This window comes from Mastomys coucha, unplaced genomic scaffold, assembly GCF_008632895.1.
Source record: "Mastomys coucha isolate ucsf_1 unplaced genomic scaffold, UCSF_Mcou_1 pScaffold22, whole genome shotgun sequence".
In the NCBI taxonomy this organism is placed as follows: domain Eukaryota; kingdom Metazoa; phylum Chordata; class Mammalia; order Rodentia; family Muridae; genus Mastomys; species Mastomys coucha.
This window is the reverse complement of record NW_022196905.1, coordinates 67,134,815-67,152,762: the sequence shown is the minus strand read 5'-3', so window position 1 is coordinate 67,152,762 and position 17,948 is coordinate 67,134,815. Positions and strand designations below refer to the sequence as shown.

Sequence of the window (17,948 nt, the reverse complement as noted above, 5' to 3'; positions counted from 1 at the left end):
TTATGTCTTTCTTAAAGTCCTGTATCATCACCATAAGAAGTGATTTTATATCTGAATCTTGCTTTTCCTGTGTCCAGGACTTGCTATGGTGGGAGAATTGAGTTCTGATGATGCCAAGTGACCTTGGTTGTGTTATTTTCTTATGCTTGCCCCCCTACCATCTGGTTATCTCTAGTGCTACCTGCCCTTGCTAAATCTGACTGGAGCCTGTCCTTCCTGTGATCCTGGTTGTGTCAGAACTCCTCAGAGTCAAGCTGTCTCTGTGATCCTGTGATTCTAGGATCCTGGGATCCTGGGCTTGTTAGATCACCTGGGAGTCAGGCTTCCTCTGTGTGTTGTGGGACTGGCTGCAGAGTTTGTGCCCAAGGTCTGCTCAGGACACCAGCCCAGAGAGACTGGAAGGAACCAGAGCCACTGCACTGGTGGAGTTCCTGTGTGCCTTGTCCTGCTGGTCCCACTTACTCCTGGTGTTGGGACAGAGGTTGGTTCCTGGGCGTGTCAGAGTGCCTGGGTGGCTCCTTCTTTCTTAACTTAACTGTGTGACTTCCAACAAGTCACCCTCTGCAACGGTTTCCTTGTCTGTCAAAAGGAATCAGAATTCAACCTAACTTATAGGGTGGCAGGGATTAAACTTAGAAAATGACATTGGGCATGTAGCATTTAAATGATAGTTATGGGATGTACTCTGATGACAGTGACAGTGGGTGGAGAGATAATTGCCCTCCTGTTTCCCTGGTCAGCAGACACTGGTCCCCAGAGCTCCCACCCTGATTTCCTTCCCTGCAACACTTGTTTATGTCTCCACTGCATACACTCCAGTCTGGTAGTCTTGGGTTGCTAGGTGCCCAGCAGATTAGACTGCTCAGGACAAGAGCTATTCTGAAGCAGAGCCCAAAGGTCTCCCTCACTGGCCACATAGCATGTGTATGTTGTTATTCAGTTTCCTTCTGTGGTAGAGGAATGGACACCTAAGTACTGCTTCTTTTTATAGCCAGCTCTGACACGCACATTTGCTGATTAGAAAGAAGGCAGGCCTCCTAGAGAACATTCATTTTGAAGAGCATAATGATACTTAGAACCAGGACTATTTCAGACATTTATTGGAAACTCCTTATTTTCTAAAATCAGGGCATACTTCTTGTTTACTTCCTGCTAATGAGAATCCCCATGGGGTTGAAAGTGTGTTCGCTCTTCAGATTATCCACGCAGAAGACCTGAAGAGGCCTGCCACTAAGTTGTCCTTTGACCTTTTTAACCAAGTGGGCCCTTTTCCTGCCCCTAGGCTGTAGCATGCTGTCTCTCCCAACAAAATGCATCTCACAACATCTAGTCTCACTTCAAACATTTTGTAGAACTTCAGGTGTTTTTCAAAATGGATTCCTATAATACTGATACAGTACAAACACATGAAGAATAGAAGTCAGACTCCCAACTGTTTGCTGACAGAGTACAGAGCACTGGGGAAGCACACGGGGCCAGCAAATGTTCTAGCCTTGGCCCACCCCTCCCCTTAAAGTCAACAGTGCTGGCTCAGGTGAGCGGGCTTGCAAAATGAATAGTTTTCTAGGTGAGAAAGACACAGAGATACCAGAGAGCATCAAACATTCAGGAGACTCAGGACTCAAATTGCCATTCCTTTGCTCTTCTGACCACAGTGTGGCTGCATTTCTACCCTATTCCAGTACATCATGGGTAGCTCAAAGGGCTCATAGTCACACAGGTAATATGGATAGTAAGGGACCAAATCACCCCTAAAGGAGCAATTGCCATCAATGCCATCAGTGTCAAGTTGGGATGTGGGCTCAGGGCTACATGGGATTGTTCAAGAGATGTTAGAAATGTCTGTTCTTGTGTGAAATTATCTTGGAATTTAGATATTGGGGGAAAAATCTGACAGAGTTCAGCTGTATGCTCTCACTAGACTGCCTCTAAGCCTTCCCCCTATGAGGGTATTTGGGCTTTACCTGGACTCCATAGTGCCTGATTCCCAGAGGGAGCCACCTATGGAAGTCCATGGCCTCCAGGGCACAGTGTCTCCACCTGCCATGGACACTCACTGTGCGTCTGTGCTCCATGTTCTGTGCATAGTGCTGGAGGATGTGGGACAGCAGGTTTAGGACCATACAGCCTGCAGGCAGCTCTGAAGAACAAAAATGACTGCAGAGATGCTGATGGAGACAGGCCACCCAGTATCCCAGGAGTTCCTCTGTCAGCTCCCAGCAGTCCAGGAGGGCTCAAAGAGAACAAGCCATCCTCCACAGGGACCTGACAGGCCTGATCAGGTGACTTCAGAATGTCATAGCTTGCTCTGGAATGACCAGAGTAAACCTAGAAATCAAATGGACATGAATATGGCACAGAGACTTCCAGATTTAGATAACAATAGAAAGAACTGAGAAGATGGCTTTGTATACCTGATGCCTCAGAGAAAAGAGCTTCCCCTTCTCCTATGTGCTATGGATGAGAAAACAGTACTGTGGTATTGCTTCAGGGCTGCCTAATCATCTAAATGTTAGAGTCCTCGGAACATTTCTTCTGGAGTCTCTGATTTGCACAGGTGAACACCAGATTGAGCAGCAGTGGGCCTGGTGGCCCGGGTGAAGTCATGTGACTGTCAGCTAGAACCATCTACAAACAGTGAGGCACACTGCAGAAAGGAGAGGGTAGTTTTCTTTGCTGACATCCAAGTGTGCCAATCTGAAAAATAAGCCTTTTGCAGTTTGTTGATCTGCATTCCCTGAAGACCATCATTGTGTGTGGTTCTGTGAACAACCCTGGCCCTTCTCCGGCCTTCTCTAGCAGGATCAAAATTTAGGACATATGTAAGAGAAGCCTCAACATCACAAATGCAGCTGCTTTGTCTGGTGCAGGTAAGAAAAGTACAAACACGTTAAAACTTTTTCCATAGGCTCAGCTGAGTTCAGCATTCAGCATGGCTAAACCCCACGGGAGGCATCCTGGAGGAAGAGATAGCCAAGGTTGAGTCTAATAGGTAAGGAGGAGTTAGCAAGATAGAGAGTGTTCTGGATAGTGGAAATGGCTCATGGAAAGTCCTAGAAGGAAGAAAGCTCACACGTATCCCAGCTGCAGTACACAGGAGTGAAACAGGGTGGGTGACAAGGAGCAGACTGTAAAGGATCACAGTAACACTCTGGCTGTGTCCAAAGCTGCGTGTGTCTCTTGTGGCTAGGGCACAGCACTACACTTAGCCAGTGCTGGCTGGGTTACAGCATGGTGCACACACACAAGCACACACACAGCACTTGCTGTCAGAAACATCAGCTTCAGGACGAGCCATCTTCATTCTATGACTCCAGTGTGTCTTCACAGATTTTTCAAGTGAGAAAGCAAATCAGCAATGATGTCTCCATTCATGTAGCTATCACCCACAATTCCATCCAATTGCTGTCACCTCTCAATGCTATTTTATTTGTGCAAGAGGAATACGATCATAGGCTGTGGTGTGATGAGAAAGGAACCTCTACTCATCCTTAGGACATACGACTCTTGCTCTAGGTGAGGATCTGTCTTCATGACACTGTTCTCTGTCACCTTGTGATAACTATGAGACTGAGCTGATCACAGCACCCAGAATATGGTTGGGAGATCCTACCACTTACCTATCTACAATGAATGGCTATACTACATACAGGCCTTTAAAGCTCTTGGTGCTTAAGATGTATTCTCAGGAAGGTAAAGGACCTCTTTCTTTCTCCAAGTCCAAACTCTTCCTCTTTGGCCTTTGGAGACAGGATCTCACTGGCAACCCAGGATGATCTTGAACTCCCAATCTTCCGGCCTTAGCTTACTGAGTGCTGGAGTATACCACTGCCGGATAAGTTATCCTTTTAGATGCATTTATATTCGTAAGGCCCACAAGCACATGAAAAGCCATCTCCAAGTGTCTGAAGACTAGACCAATGCTTGCCTGGCACATCCACAGCAGACCTCCCATCCCCTGGTTCCACTCTGAAGTGGGCCGCCCATAAGCGGGGCTCTCTTTCTGCACCTGCCCCTGGGGAGGATGAGAAAACACACACTAAAGGCTTTGTATGCCTCTCATTCCTACCACAGAAAGCCTCAGTGGCCAGGCCACCTGTGTTTTCCCAAGAGCTCTTTTAAGCCCTTGATCCACTCTAGAGGGCCTCTCTTTAGATGGCTGAGGGAGAGGAAAGCAGCCTGGAGCTCCCTTCAAAAGCTACATATGGAGCCAACAACAACAGCTCACTGCACAAAGGCAGGGGCCTGATGGGAGGGGACCAGCTCATATAGTCCTGAGTATTCCAGCCAGCAGCCCAGGGAGGGACCCTGGGTTTGGGGCTAACAGGTCATGTTTCCTGGAACCAAACCATGTCTGTAGCCTGTGTGAAGTGCATGCCGACAAAGTAAAAGGAAAGCTTAATGTTTGAAAACTGCCTGATGGGTGCATTTGAGAGCTCATCTTAGGCTTGAGACAAGATTAGCTTGGGCTTCAGTGAGTAGTTTCAGTGGAGGCCTGGAAAACAGTCTTCCCTGTTTCCTCTCTTTGGCTGACCTTGCTTCTTCCCCATGAGGATGTTTTTCTGGACTGGGAGGAGCACTAGCCACAGACCAACGTAGATGGCTCTAAGGCCATGAGAGTCCAAACAGCCGAGCTCAGCCTTTCTGAGATGTGGTGGGCTAAACTAGATCGTTAATTCTCTTTATCTTCTCACCTTAAACCCATAACCTCTACAACTGCTCATCCAGAAATCAAAATAGTTCTTTCCATTTCTCAAAAGGGATGGGAGGGAAAGCTCTGGCCATAGGGACGTGGTATGTAAGGATGCAGGGATATCTTGAAAGCTGAATGAACCATATAAAGAATGTTCTTAAAAGGGGGAAATGACTCTAGTATGTTCCCACATGCACTGCATAGGAAGCAGGGGTGAGGTTACACTGAGGCTCAGACATATGCTCCACATACACATTGCATCTCTGACTCCTTGTTGCAGCCAGGAGACAGGGGGTCCTAACAGGGAGGCTTGGAATGTCACCATGATCCTGTGGGTCCCTCTGTCTCCTACAGCACTTAAAATTTCAAGTAAGTCTTATGCTTTTCTGACTTGTGATAGGAGTGTGGCAGCTAGCGCTCTCACTGTTAAGCTGAACTTTTTTTTTTTTTTTTACACTGGATATTGTCTTTATTTTTTTTCTTCATTTTTATTGGTTATTTTATTTATTGACATTTCAAATATCATCCCCCTTACCAGTTTTCCCTCAACAAACCCCCTATTCCCTCCCCCTGCCTTTATGAGGGTGCTCCCCCACCCACCCACTCCTACCTCCCCCGCCCTAGCATTCCCCTACACTGGGTCATCGAGCCTCCACAGGACCAAGGGCCTCTCCTCCCTGTGGTGCCTGATAAAGCAATCCTCTGCTACATATCCAGCTGGAGCCATGGGTCCCTCCATGTATACTCTTTGGTTGGTGGTTTCGTTCCTGGGAACTTTCAGGGGTCTGGTTGGTTGATAATGTTGTTCTTATGAGTTCCAAACTCCTTCAGTCCTTGCGCTAACTTCTCCATTGGGGTCCCTGGGCTCAGTCTAATGTTTGGCTGCATGTATCCGCATCTGTATTGGTCAGGCTCTGGCTTTGCAAGCTGAACTTTCATTTGTGCTTTATGCTCTTTTAAACTATGCTCGGGTTGTGGGGAGAGAGTGACTCAAAAGACATCCCCAGGATTTCACTGGTTCAATGCTATTTAGATCTGGTGTCCTCTAGCCAGACCAGCATTGAGAGCCAGCCCGCTCAGGATGTTCAGTGCCTCAGTGCCAGAGGGCATGGGGAACCACTGAGCTCTTGGAGAAGATGCAGTAGAAGGCATGTGGCATTCCACAGTGGTCCACTTACAACACCTGCCACCTGGATGAGACTTTTCTAGCTCTTTCCCTCTCCCCTCGTCCCTTACTTCTTTCTCTAGAAATGTTTTTGAGAATTATGTCATCCAAAACAATGTTTCAACAAATTGCAACACTCAATAGAACAGTGGGAAAGAGATTGAGAGCCTTAGGTTTTGTATTAGTTACATTTTCCAGCATTCTGATCAGATGCCTGACAAGAAATAGCAAGGGAGAAAGATTTATTTGTGCTCAGCATTTGAGGGGAGACGTTCCATCATGGCAGGCGGGTGTGGCAGCTGAGGTTCTGTCTGTCATGGCAGGAGGGTGTGGCAGCTGGGGTTCTGTCTGTCTGTCATGGCAGGAGGGTGTGGCTGCTGGGGTTCTGTCTGTCATGGCAGGAGGGTGTGGCTGCTGGGATTCTGTCTGTCATGGCAGGAGATTTCAACTACCTTTTTTACAAAGCACCAATCAGGAAGCAGAGACAGGGGACCCAGGAGCAGGGCTGCACTATGACCTTCAGGGCCCACCCCCAGCAACACCAATTGGCCTCACCTCCTAAAAGTTTTAGAACTTCCCCAAGGCACTGCTACCAGCTAGCTAGAGATCAGATGTTCAATCAGGGAAGAGCAGGTTCAGGGGCAGGGGTAGGAGTGGGTGGGCAATATTTCATCTTGTAACCATAACAAATAATCTGTAGATTTTATTTTCCTTGTTACTTTACCTGGGCCAGATATGGTGCTAATTCCTCACCAAACAGAAACAAGCCTGACCATGCTTAGAAGCAGCCAAGTCTAGAAGAGGAGGAAGATGCAAGGAAGCTCAGTATCTGCTTTGTGCTAGCAGCCTGCGTTCTCTTGCAGGAGTTGTCAGAGCTAAATTAACTCCGCCAGCAGCAAATGCAGTGGTAACATTCTCACAGTGGGATCCTGATGTTTTGATGATGATGAATACATTTTCATGGTATTATATAAGTATAAGCATTCTTTCCATTATTTTGCATTAGTTTCTTTGTGTTATAAGCAGAGGCAACCGGAGACATCGGTTGCACCTCTCTGAGCATCTTTCAGGCAACAGGACTTCTTCCACAGTGTGACATGACATGGAAAGCAGGGTGGGGGAAAAGCAAGAGCTCTGGGGTCCCAGTGTAGCCCCATGCACGTCAGGAAGACAAAAGAACATGTGCTGTATGCCATGAGCTACTCATCCATAAGAGGTGGCCCCTAGGGGCAGTGGGCCAGGTACTCTCAGACTCCTTACTGAGCACTGTGGCTTGCAGCACATGTGGCTCTCCACCATGACAGAGAAGGAAGGACTCTTGCCAGAAAGCTTCCTTACCTTGACTGAAGTACTTACTAGAGGGCCAGGAGTAAGCTCCATCTCTCTATCCCCAAAACTGCTGTTGTTTATTATTTCAAAGTATAGGATGCTGGAGAAATGAGCTTTTTCAGAATAGTAAAGAAGGAAAGGGAATAGGGAAATGTTGCAGAGAATCTGCTGTGTGGTTGTGATCTGTGAAAAATTAACTGGTCTAGAATATTTGAGCATCCCCTTCTGTGCTCCTTAGCCGATGTGATATGTCTTCATCTCTCCCTCAGGAGCTGCTGGCTTAGTGGTGTCCTGGCTTGGCCTTACTCCTGGCTGCTGGGAACTGCACCTCAGGGCTACCTCTTGTGCTGTCCTGTCCCAGATGTAGTTGTTTGTTATAGAGCAGCCTTGGGAGGATGCCTAAGGGCCAGGCAAGGTACCTCTGCACTCCATGGTACTGCCACGAAGGCCCACACTTCAGGACAACCCCACTACCCATTTGTTTGGCACCCCCAATCTTCCATACTGCCTCAGTCTCCAGCTCTTTTCTCCTCAGGTCAAAATCTCAGTGTCAGGAAGGAAGGACCTGTCTGAGACAGTCATGCTGATTTCAGTTAGGCCTGTGGCTGAGTTTCTCATGACAGTTTGGAAGTGTGAGGTAGAACTCCAGCAATGCTGTAACTTTCCCTGGCACCCACAAATGGCATTTGTTCTCAATACAGGCTCTGTGTGTGCCCGCACATTGCCACTGTCTCTTCCTTTCATCTTTTTTAAGACTAGTCACTTGGAGGAGAGAGACAGCACAAATAAAAATTACACGAAGGCTCCAAACTCAGAGACCAAAACATGGAGCCGCTCGGACTCAGACTTCACAGAGAACCACAGAAGGCATGGGCACAACTCAGTCACAGCATCCAGTTAACCAAAACAGACTTTTAAAGGCTGCTTAGGGGAAGTATCTATCATACAGACATGTACATGTTTCAGGCTTATACCCCACCTCATTCCAAAAGAATTTGAGATAGCTTTCAGAGAAATATTAGCAGATAAGACAATCAGAGTTCAAAATTTTACTGGCTGAATGGCTTTCTGCCTTCACAATGTCTCGTATAGCCATGCCTAGGATTCTAGAATCAGTACTTCTCAGGATTAAAGTCCCTTGCTCAGCAGTGGATAAATAGCTAGAGGCTGTTTGACTCAGATGAGACTCTAGGTGGGGCTCTAGGCTGCAGTCTGTCTCTAGGGTCACATCACCCCAGCCTCATTCCTCAGAGTTAGTTCAGTCTTGCTCCCAAACCTGAGCCCTTCATCAAAATATGTATTTAAACCTGCCCCCCCACCCCGCCCTGTTCTTCCAGGCTCAGTGACCTACCTTCACTCTGGTCCCCTCTAATTCCTTCTCCTATAGTAGAAGGGCAAGAATGGGAATTTCAAACTCAGTAGATCTGGGAAGTCTGCCTTTTTTACTATAATCTTTGAAACCTGAAAGCTTGAGAACTTACGTAGCTGCCATTTATTTGCCAGTCTTTAAATAGGAGGAGTAGCTGTACCAGCCTCAGAGACCCATGAGCCTAAGGGTGGAGTGGCACAGTGCCCGCAGAGTGCTTCAGATGTGACTGGATACATAAACACTGCAAGGCTACCATCTCCGAGAGTGCTCCAGATGTGACCCATGAGCCTAAGGGTGGAATGGCACAGTGCCCGCAGAGTGCTTCAGATATCACTGGATACATAAACACTACAAGGCTACTATCTCCAAGAACACATCTCTCCTGGAGCCCAAGGACACCCTCATTCAGCTCTTAGGACTGGGTCCCTGTGAATAAGCTTTCCTGCAGCTCTCCAGTGTTGCTCACTACAGTGCCCTCCCGACCTCTGCCTCAGGTTCCTGTTGTCTATTGCCTCTCAAGCCCGCTCTCCTGATATTCCACACAGCAGCCTACCAGCAGCCCAGGCTGCTCCTGCTTCCTGTGGGTCTGCCTAGACTTACCTGCGCTCTCCCACACTCCTGGTTCTGACAGAAGTGATCTGGGGCTAGAGAGATGGCTCGGCATTTTAAAAGCACTGGCTGCTCTTCCAGAGAATCTGGGTTCAATTTCCAGCACCCACATGGCAACTCACAACTGTCTGTAATTTTAGTTCCAAGGGATCTATCACTTTCATTCAGACCTATATGTAGGCAAAACACCAATGCACATAAAATAAATTAAATCATAAAAAGAAGTGAACTTGAAATGAATGCTCAAGAGGTATTGATTGCTTTCCTTGAGAAGGGGATAGGGTAATGGGGGAGAGACTTGTAAGAGAGGGACTGAGAGGAGAGGAGGGAGGGGCTAAGATTGGGATGTAATAGGAATCAAAGAATAAATTAGAGAAAAAAAATATTGCCACATTTCTCTTTGTTGGGGGTAGGGATTGATCCTTTAGATGTGGGATGGCTATTCTTAGTTGTCAACTTGACTATACCCCCAATCAACTGGATATACCTATGAGGGCTTTTCTTTGATAGAATCCTTTAATATGGGAAGACCACCCTTAATTTGCATCTTTTGAGGTAGGAAGAGCCACCCTTAATATGGGCCATACCTTCTGGTGACAGCCTATGGAAGAAGGACATCCTATCAATCCTGTTTCTCTAGAGAGCCCTGACTAATACTAGATGTTTCATGACTCTCTTCTCATGTACTCTAAAACTATCTTGTCATTTGTTCTAACATACTCTTGATAATAAGGACAAACATGATAGACATGTTGGGGTGGACTAACATAGTCCTGCTCTTTGCTTGCTTTAAAGGGGGATATCGGGGGCTGGAGAGATTGTGTAGCCATTAAAGGTTCACAACCTAAAATTAAAAGGGAACTTTCTTTTGTATGGTAGATTATACATTTGGCATCACCTTTTGACTTGAAATGTCATAAGTTGAACTTCATAATCTTTGTGACTCCCATATAACTCAACTATGCTTCCATAAGTCATCTCTGCCTCATTTTTAGCATCTTAAAATGATAATAAAGTTATTTCTATCTGTGGACTAGTGGGCAGACTCACATTTCCACTTTGTCTGGACTCCTTGGTGCAATACACAAGTGGGACAACCATATGAAGAGCCTTCGGTAAGGCAATTAACTCTATGTTGATTGGCAGGGACATTCAGGGAAGAATGCTGGTACTGTGTAGTGCAACTTAGTACTCACCGTAACAGAAAGCAAGGCTAATGAAAATGCACAGGGCATGGGCACACTGATACTGGTCAGGGCTTACAAACTTTTGTGGCACAGTCGTCTCATTAAACAAACACACATGTACATTCAAACTTGCATCTAAGAAGACAGCTTTCTTGCTAGGATCAGTTCACCCTTCATAAGCCATTGAATCATGTAAGCTGTTCCTTTTGACCCTGCTTCTGCACTTCTTCTAAGAGGATAATAAATAAGCACGTTAAAATTGCCTCTGACATTAACTGCTGTTCATATGATGCCGCAGCAGATTATCTGAGAGCTTTTAGATGAATAATAGATCATCTCCAGCTTACACAGACATGCAGCAGGGATGAGCGGGAGGGGAAGAAGGCGTGGGAAAGGGCGTGAGGGATGAGAGGGAGGGAGTCAGAGAGCTAAGGCCAGAATGTGGGACATGAAGGTAGGGCAAGGGAAGGCCATCTTGGAGCTGTGTGGAGGAAGCTATGAGGGTGGAGAGAATCAGGCCAACAAGAGGGCAGATGTTACCCAACAAAGGAGGCAAGACTTTCACAAGACAAAATGATCAGGCTTAATGAAATGAAATTAAAAAAAAATGTTAAAGAAAGAAAATACATAAAAATGTAATGCCAAATTACATGATAAGATTCTGTCTAGCAAAAGAGCACATTGTTCTGAGCAGGCATTGCTGCACTCTTCTAGAGGCATCTCTGGGAGAATGTGGTGGCCATCTTATCCACTTTTCACATTGTATTTGAAGCAAACAAACCAGGGGAACTAACAAAGTCCTGAATGAGAACCATCCCATGCTAAAATACTGCAGAATGATATCACATTGTATCATGTTATGTGAGATATATATTACACAGGAGATTACAGTGTGAAAAAAGGCAAAACTCAAAGTATGCTAATCATAATCTTTCTTTAAATCACCTCCCAGTGTGCTTTTTCTATAGTGATCCCCTTGTGATCAATAAGTGGGTGTTTATTTCCCCAAAAGTCATTAAAGGACTATCATGTGCCACTCACATAACTAGGGACATCAACTAAATGTTCTACTCATTTAAATAATTGCCCCCGCTCTTTACCTTATATGAAACAAGTAGACACCCAAGTTCGAAGATAGCTCCCTCAGGTGTTAACCAATTAGCCAGAACCACTAATTTGGCATCTCTGAGGCTCCTGTTTCTCATGCTGACTGGGAATGCTGCTATGATCCTCCCAAGATTCTGTGACTACTGGAAATGAAATGTATGTACGCGGCACATGTGCTCTTCAGCTTATAGCACGTAAGAGCCTGAGAAGCACATTGTAAAGTGAAAATACTTTACCTTGAAAATGCATTTAGGATGAATGAACTGTGTTATAGTAAGACAACCCAGAGTGATGGAACTACAGTTATTACATATAGCCCACCATCATCTTCCACAGTTAGGACACACAGCATCATAGAGCTCTGCTGTTTCCCTTCAGGATCATGTGGCTACCCAGGAGCTGCATTTGCTACCACTGACCAGCATTACATAAGAGTGCACTGTTGTGGATGCCTACCACAACAATTTCTACTGACTCCATCTCGCTCAAGTCAGGGGCCACCTGTATTTAGAGCAAGAAGACAGCTAAGAGCCTTTGTGGCATAAAATAATGCTAAATCTCTCTGTAATCTATAAAAGCAGGCTGAGCCTGGTGACACACACCTTTAGCCTCAGGAGGGAGGCAGAGGCATGTTGATCTTAGGAGTTTGAGTCAAGCCTGGTTTGCATAGTGAGTTGCAGGATAGGCAAAGCTACATAGTGAGACCATCTTTTAAAATTAAAAAAAAAAAAGGACAAGGAAAGGAAGGAAGGAAGGGAGGGAAAGAAGGAGGGAGGAAGGAAGGAAGGTCATTGCATCATCCAAAATGTGGAGAAGGAGATGGTGAGATTAAATCAGGAAAAATAGCCAAATGAAACATCACTCTGGGATGCATTTATCGTATGGGAAAATGGAAGTGGAGCCTTCATTGTCTCTGGGTCTTGTTTTTTTTTTCTGAGTTGTTTTTTATGGAAAGGGAAACTGGTGCAGAAATAGCATAAATTTTGCCATGCACTCCAAGAAATGCTAGCAAAATGGTATGGTATCCCTCGGGGGATGGAATTTCTACTTCAAGGTTCTACTGCAGTTTAGGAGGAAGCTAGTCTTCCTCCTAAACAAAAACAAAGACAGTGTGTTGCATCAGTTGAAGCTGTCTGTTTTTTTCTGATTATTTTTAATGCTTAGAAATCTGAGTATCAGATGTAGCCATTCTCCTGCAGCACCGCATCCTCTAATCCCAAAGGCAAGCATTGTACGTTAGGCAAACATGGCCCAGGAGGCAAAACTGCAGAGCACATTGCTCTGTGCTTCACTATGACTTAGACTGCTCACTGGTTCTGGTTCTTTGCTTTTACCTGCAATGGATATTTGAACTGGCCAGGCCACACTTGTCCAGCCACACTAACATTTCAATCTGATCATTTATATGCCCAGCCCCAATATCACCAAAGCTGGAGCATTACTTAGGGTTAAGGCATGTTCTGTTTCCCAGAACTGCCTGCTGCAACGCAAGGGAAAGACACCTTCTATCTTCCCCTCTTCACACAGCTGAGACCCTCAGTGAAAGAGCAGAGGACTGCAGGGCTCATCTCTGGCACTTGTCAGATGTTGACTCCTTGGTCTCAACAGGTCCTCCAACCTGGATCTTCCTGTGTTGTATGTTTGAGGGGTCTTAGGAGCCACCCCTCGCCCACCCCTCACCCAGATCCTGATTTTTCTCTTCCTGTTCTCTAGGCTTAAAGCATGTTACTTTGTCTCCAGGCACGGTGAAGTCCTACAACCTGGAGTCATGCAGACACATGCCTCTCAGTTATTCTGGCTTTTGAGGGATGGTGGCAGCCCTCTGTAAACCCACCTTTCTGTCCTGTTTAAAGAGAAACTAGGCAGGGACCTGTCCTAGAGACCTCCAAAGAAGGATAAGAAAATGAAATGGAACCTAGAAAAACCCTGCCTATTCCATAGCTCGGTTAGAGAGTTGAGAGCGTGGAGAAACATCCTGAGGAGAGAGACTTGTGGGAAAGAAAAGCCAACAGAAAGTCAGAGATTGTTCAATAAGTGGGGAGGGGCAGAACAGTGATTGCTCATCACAAAATCCTCTCCAACTGTATATGTTTTTAGACAGAAAATCACAAAGCATCATGCCCATAACCCTGTCCTCTCACAAAGTGTTAGGTGAATTTCCTACATGGGATTCCCACTAGAAACCTTAAAAACTACTTGTGTAACATTTCACAAATTCTTCCTTGTAGTCTAGAAATTTTAAATTTCAAGTTAGGCGTTTTTCTTAGTGCATCTTGACAAACCTCATTTTGTGGGAAGAGGGGTGTGTGTATCCCCACAGCATACAGAGCGCTGTAGCGCAGCTGAGGACCCAGATCCTTCATCTCTTAGGTAGCACAGGACTTGAACCTGATGCTTCATTGTCAGCTGCAAGTCTGCAGAATAAGATTCTCTCTAGGACACAAAGCAGGAGGTTGGGAAAGGGCGGGGGTGGAGGGGGGGGTGGTAAAGGAATCCTCCAAAGCTTTAGGCAGCTTTAAGAAAACCTGATAGGATTTTCTAATCACCAGGGGGAGGGAGGCTGGAGGGCGTTGCCTTCTATGCAGGCAAAAGTGGGTGCACCTGCAGCCCTGACCCCTTCAACTCAAGAGAGGCGGAGAGAACAAGCAAAGCAGAATGTGTAGAGGATGGCCGGTCACTCTTATCCCCTCCTGTCCTAGGAGAAGTCATGGCTGGGCAATTTCTGCACCATTCTCAGTAGCCCCAGCTTCCCTGCTTGTTTTCCTTATCTGAGGACATTCTCTGGTGTGCTGAGGTATTTTTTTTGTGGAGTGGGTGAACATAAGTGACATTGTGGCGACATCTGTTTTATATTTGGAAAAAATATTTTTAAGCCTAACGTAACCTTAACGTGCTGTCTTTGACCCAGAATTCCAGACAGATTCTCTGGTATTCTAAAATCATAAACACCCAGTATTTATGTCTCTAAGTTAATTTTTAAACCAATAACAACATAAAATTACATCTGGTGTTTTGCAATCTTCTAAAGGAAGTTTTGCAAACACCTTTGGGGTGTGATTTATTAATAAAATGTTGTTCTGTAAGGTGGTTTTGTATACCACTAGACAAACATCCAGTATCTCCACTCCAATCCCCAAAGACCCCAAGGTGGCATTAGCATGCCACTGAGAATGCATCTCGGGTCCTTAAGAACTTGAAAGGCTTCTATTTTAGTATTTAGGATGAAACATAAGGCTAATTAATAAAACATGATACTAAGCTGTATGCCAAATGAAAGAAATATTTATTGAAAATAACCAAAATGATTTTGCTGCAGTAGGAAGGGCCCTGTCCAGACCTCTGAAGAATGCCGAGCATGCTCATATGTTTTCACTAATACATGCTGAGTGCTTTGCCCAGCTTTACAGAGCCGGAGCAGCTCAGCAAGGATCTCCCCTTTACAGGGAACAGTCACAAAGTCAGACAATATTAAATAAGTGTGTTACGATCAATACTCTTTAAGACCCTAGAGAAACTGGAAAGCATAAACTGTCTGAGACTTAATTACATCCCAATTAAATAAGTTCTGTGTTTAAATACCCATGTCGTCTCAAAACTCTCCATTGCTTTTTTTATTTAGTTATAAAAAAATGTGCTTTAGGCTACAGAATTCAGCTTAATAGGTTTCAGAAGGTTTGATACTTGTTCACACATTGGTTTTTAAAGGGTAAACGGGCAGGTAAGCAGAATCGCTTTCCACTATCACCATTGTTGAGGAAAGTACACAATCCAGTTTCATTGTTTTACAGCGGCTTGGGGAAACTGAAGACAGACCACAAAACAAAGAGGACTCAAAATTAAATACTCAGATCCAGGAGTTAAGCACTGCATATGGCTGTGTGTGGCTCTCTCTGACTCAGCAAGAGTTATCACATTTTGCTCAGGGATCCTGTTTTGTAAACTGCCATTCCTTTTGTTTCAGCTCAGTCTCTTTCAGGCTTTGTATATTCACCCACTCACCCACCCAAAGGACCCTTGTCTCAGAGAAACTTAAATTTATGAGCCTTTCCAAGTGCATTCCCACTGGGGTTGTGTTTTGAACCAGTGTCAGTCACCTTGGGACACTTTTTGCTTCCCTGAAAAAAAGAATTAAAAAGCAACTTGAGTTTTCAGAGCAGTGTTCACAGAGCCCCTTAATCTATGATGGTTTCTTGGCCCAGTATTGAAGTAGGTCTTTTATGGAGCAGCAGAAAAGGTTACTTTTAAAGATAGACCTGTACTCAAATTCCCCAGTTTGTTTGTAGTGCTTTTACTATCATTATGTATTCCCTCCTTTTGTTGTAATATGAAGATAACTGACACAAAGCACCTTTGGGTTAATTCCCTACTGGGCTGAGTGGCATCACTCACTTCCTGTTTGGGAACCAGGCTACAACACGAGTAAGACCTGCCTTCATGACTGCCCACTTTTCCCCCATGATTTCATTCCTAGCGTTGTGTGGTGTGAGGGCACACATAGTAACCATCTGTGTTGTGCGTTCAAAAGCAAGGCTGCAGTGAAGTTCCTTAAAAATGTAACTCCAACAAGCACTGTTAGAAACACCCTAGATTCATACATTGGATTTTAAACTCATTTTTGGTTCTTGTACCTTCTGAACCCTTTTTCCTGTTGCCAACTTTATCGTAGCCCACACTTCAGGAATAGGTCACACATGGGGCCACACTCCATCATCTCAGGCTGGACTCAGATGATGAGACACTCTCTACTTGTGACTAGCTCCTCTTGGTCAGTAGAGGTCACATGTTCATCCTCTGAATGGGTCTCCAGTCTTACTTATAGAAACTAATGTTAAAACTGACAAGTTATTGATGGGAAGAGACCCTCTATGGGCCTCACGATTCTACACAAAAAGAAACTAGCAGTTGTCTTGACAATACTTGTTACTGAAACATCTTAGTTTAAATATCAGGATTTGAGATGAGTGCTCACTGAGTTGGTAAATTAGTAAATGCATCTTCTCTGAACACATACTCAACTACAATCATAAAATTATTTTGTAGGCTTTACAGTGTAGCTTCTCTTCTTCACCTGTAGCAGAAAAAGAGAGTCATAGGTGGTACTCCACACAGATGACTCCCGTGCCATAGACTGGGTGTACCCACCATGGAAACCAGGTCTGTAGTGTTGGCAATGAGACGTGGGAAATGAGTGAAACACTGGTTTTGGCTTGCTGGATCTGTTGCTGTACACTTGCCTTTAACGACTTGTCTGGCAGTGTCCAGAGTGCAGGGTGAAGACACATACCTTGTATAAGCCAAATTATGTCATTGTCAAAAGCCATCACAGTAAAGTAAGGGATCCAGTAGCTCACATTGGAACCAAATTAAAATGACCTCAATGGGAGAGCAAGGAATGGTGATCATAAATTCTGCCCACAATGTGTTTTTAAAAAGTATTTGCTTCCCCATGTGGATCGTTATTTTAAACTGTGTCTGTCATGTGTATTTCCCTGAAATAAATTTGGATGAAACAGAGACAGAGACTATAAAGCTCGCTGCTCCCCTACCCTCCGTCCTACCCCTACCACCACACACTGGTAGTGATGCAGTCTTAGCTGGCTGCTGACTCAACTTGAACAGTGGAGGGCAGTAGAGGAGTATGGGAGCTCTCTACCCAGCAAAAGAAAACAATCAAGATAAGCTTCACTCACTTAAGGTGACACTGTGTCCACTGGTGGCTAAAGAGGCATTTCTCCTGGTAAATGCATCCATCTAAGGCATAAATACCATCCAGATAATACATGCTCTAATAGGAATGCTGCTTACACTGATATGTCTTTATTCATTATGCGTTAAAGCTCTTTACTTTAGAAGGATGGAAACATTCAATAACAGTTCTGTGGTAGCATTAGTCCAAAGCAGGCCTCCATGGAGCTACAGAGCAAGCCATCAAGCCAGTCTATCATCAACGTTCATGGCATTTGAACCAACTTACCAATAAATGTGTTTGACACTCCCAGCATAGGCAAACCAGCATCCCCATTCTGCTCTGCTTGCCCTGGTCCTGGCAGCTCTCTGTGCTTGCTAGTGATAGAGGCAGTGATGCTAATAATGGCAGCCATGCCTTCTCAGTGCTTCTCAGTGCCACACCTTGTAGCGACATAGCCACTGCTCTCTTTCCACTCTCACATGACTATATGTCTAAAGCCAATCTGCTGGTTCCTTGTACTGGTATCGTCCCATTTATAAACAAAACCACCATCTACCCAGAACTCATCTCTGATCCTTCCCTCCTCCTTACCTCTAAGTCCTTATTGCCAAATCTTCTTTGTTGCAGTGCAGACATATGTGTATGTCAGACTAAGTATGATGGCATGTGCTTGTAGTCCCAGTACTTGGAAGATAGAAGCAGGAAGATCATCTTCAGCTACGTAGCAAGTTCAACAGAACCTGCCATCAAAAAGGGCTTGTGGGGTTTGGAGAGATGGCTCAGCAGTAAAGAGCAGTCAT

General features: G+C 45.1%; 1 protein-coding gene across 1 annotated transcript in view; it reads left to right on the top strand.

Annotated features, from left to right (window-relative positions):
* Scfd2 (sec1 family domain containing 2) overlaps nt 1-17,948 on the top strand; it is a 314,253-nt gene that overhangs the window by 215,839 nt on the left and 80,466 nt on the right. The gene's annotated exons all lie outside the window — the stretch shown is intronic.